The 3,133-nt window shown below is 44.1% G+C and overlaps 1 non-coding gene across 1 annotated transcript; it reads right to left on the reverse strand.

Annotated features, from left to right (window-relative positions):
• Nucleotides 1-292: 292 nt before the first annotated feature.
• On the reverse strand, nucleotides 293-399 carry LOC120266135. The gene has a single exon (XR_005537978.1). It is a non-coding gene; the product is annotated as a small nucleolar RNA R71 (small nucleolar RNA).
• Between the last annotated feature and the right edge of the window lie 2,734 nt (nucleotides 400-3,133).

The raw sequence follows: 3,133 nt of genomic DNA on the forward strand, positions 1-3,133 counted from the left end.
ATAATTTTTGAGATCAAGGCAAGCACCATCGGCATGGTCCAAAAATTCGAGTCGATTTAATGGCCTTGCAAATGAAGATGCCCATGATCATCTTTCCCGTTTCCTTCAAATTTGTTCTACCTTCAAGATAAATGGGGTGAATGACGATGCGATCCGGCTATAGTTATTTCCTTTCAGTTTGAGAGATGGAGCATATAGGTGGCTCACATCCTTATCGCCGGGGTCGATCAAAACATGGAAAGATATGGTGGAGAAATTTTTGGGAAGGTATTTTCCTCCTAGCAAAGCGGCGAAGCTAAGGCAAGAAATTTTGGCATTCAAACAAGGAGAGTCAGAGACACTATTTGAAGCTTATGAGAGATTCAAGGACCTTCTTCGAAGATGCCCCCATCATGGCTTTGCTTCTTGGATGCGGGTTCAGATCATCTACAACGGGTTGAATTATGCAACTCGTCAATTAATTGATGCCGCAGTGGGTGGATCTCTTAGTAACAAGTACCCCGATGAGGCTGAGCAACTCCTTGAATCAAGAGCAAGCAATGAGTCTCATTGGGCCTCAAGAGGTGTACCACAAAAAGGGGCCGGAATCTATGAAGTCAATGCTAATGATTCTTGATAAGTGCTTTATGGATGCATTGCTTTTACATTCGATTTGTTTGATTGTATTAAGCTCCATGGAGAGCTAAACCCCTCGTGGGTACTTGGATGATTGTGAACCCTAGGATGTATTCGTTTCATTGAACTTCATTATTATGCTTTCAATAAATTGATGTTTATTCTGAGTTCCAACCTTGAATGCTTGATTGTATGAACATTTCTCCTAGAGTGACACTAGGGTTGAGAGTTCTTGTTGGTAACCTTGTGAGTGAGTGACACACCACAGGCGTTAGACAAAAGCTAGGTTGGAGAGGGGTTGAGAGGGTAAGTCGAGGAGGTGCAGGGGGCGTCCCCTTTCCCCTCCAGCGTGATAGATTCTACCTCCGTTCCTTGAGTTCGTTGCGGCCATAATAGAGTGAGTGGTCTAAGGGATGAACCTCCGCTTGGGCCTCGTTGCGCGTGCAATGGAGTGAAGCGTTGAGAGGATCTTAGTATCTAGGGCTTAATTGTGGCTAGGGACCTTACGCCTGGACCAAAGGGTTAGGTCTATATTTAGGGAAGAGATTTATCACTTGGAATCCCTAGAGTTCATTGCAACTCTATGCGAGTCGCAGGTGTTGAGATTGTTCGATTTCTCCTCCGGGACATGTATAGAGTTAGGCATAGTTGACCTTAGATTTGGGACTATGTATGTAAGGATTTCCACGACTCACCATTGCATTGATTAGGAAGCATAATAGAGAGTTCTTACACTTGAAGCGATTATCCTAGGTGAAGCATTATCCGAGTACCCCATCTTTATCGATTGCCTTACCCTCTTCTTACTTTTGCTCTTTCACTTGTTGATTTTATTGTTGAGAATTGAATCAATTTCACACCTATCACACTTGATCTTCCACATAACTAAGAATCAAATTAAGTATTTTCACTCCCTACTCCCTGTGGATTCGACCCCGCTCACCCGGGATTATTACTTCGACAAGCCCGTGCACTTGCGGGATATAAGCAAGGGGAACTTGTCAATGCTCTTCCCGCAAAGGTTGATGTGTTGTCTCGAAAGCTAGACATGCTCATGGGTAGCAGCTCGAAGTCAGAATTGGTGATGAGTTGTAGCACTTTTGGTGGAGGGTATGGAGTCGCCCAATGTCTTATTGCTAGTTCCTCCGTCGCCCCTATTGAGAATGTTGATTATATTGGGGGACAAAGGCCACAAGGGAATCCCTACAGCACAACTTATAATCCGGGGTGGAAATACCACCCAAACTTTTCATGGAATCAGGGGCAACAACAGAAAGTTGCACCACCTCCACAAGGTTCCCAAATGTAACAACCAATATTGGAGAAGAGGTTCACTACTGAAGATGTACTTGCCAAGTTCATGATTAACTGCGAATCAAGATTCAACGACATAACTAGCGGTATGGATACTCGATTCGATGAGGTGAATGCTCGACTTGCTCAACATGCTTGAGACGAGTTCAATGAGATTGGCTCCATTTTTGCGAAACCTTCAAGCTTCTTTACAATCCCTTGAGCACCAAGTGGGGCGACTTGCTAAAAGCTAATTACAGGCGACCTTGGTAGTCTCCTAGCAACGAGGGAGAACCCAAGAGAGCACTTGAAGGCCATCGCCCTTAGGGAGGCGGGAAAGCGAGGTTGAGACAAGGGTCGGAGTTGACCCAAGTGTCAAGGAGACTAGGGTAGCCGAAGTGGAAGACCCTAACATAATGGAGAAAGTTATTGATAGAAGCAAGCAAAGTGAAGATAAGGAAATTCCATCAAAGGGTTCATCAAAAGCCGTCGGAATACAAACCTCAATTCCCTACCCGGCTAGATTGAAGCAAGATAAGGAGGATGCTCAATTCAAAAAATTCATCAACACCTTCAAGCAACTCCACATAAACATCCCGATAGTGGAAGCTTTAACTCAAATGCCCAAGTATGCCAAGTTCTTGAAAGAATTGCTAACAAACAAGAGAAAGTTGGAAGAAGAGGGCACTGTGGCACTCACGGGAAATTGCTCGGCCATTTTGGAGAAAAAGCTCCCACAAAAATTGAAGGATCCGGGAAGCTTCATAATCCCATGTGTACTTGAGGGTGGAGTCCAAGAAAATGTCCTTGCAGACTCTGGGGCAAGCATTAATGTTATGCCCTACACCATGTACGTGAAGCTTGGTCTTGATGAACTTAGACCCACAAGAATGATTTTACAATTGGCGGACCAATCAACAAGGAAGCCTCGTGGAATTGTAGAAGATGTGATTGTCCGGGTGGGCAAATTTGTGTTTCCGGTAGATTTTGTCATCATGGATATTGATGAAGATGTGGAGACACCGTTGATTCTTGGTCGGTCATTCCTCACTACCTCCGGTGCCCTAATTGACCTTAAAGGAGGATAATTAACATTAAGAGTTGGTGAGGAAGAAGCAGTGTACACTCTACCGGCGGCTATGAAACACTCTTTAGACCATGATGACATGCTTTATTTTGTTGATGAAACTGAACTTTTAATTTCTGATTGTGTGCATGAAGTATT

Source organism: Dioscorea cayenensis, chromosome 7 (genome assembly GCF_009730915.1).
Source record: "Dioscorea cayenensis subsp. rotundata cultivar TDr96_F1 chromosome 7, TDr96_F1_v2_PseudoChromosome.rev07_lg8_w22 25.fasta, whole genome shotgun sequence".
Taxonomy (NCBI): Eukaryota; Viridiplantae; Streptophyta; class Magnoliopsida; order Dioscoreales; family Dioscoreaceae; genus Dioscorea; species Dioscorea cayenensis.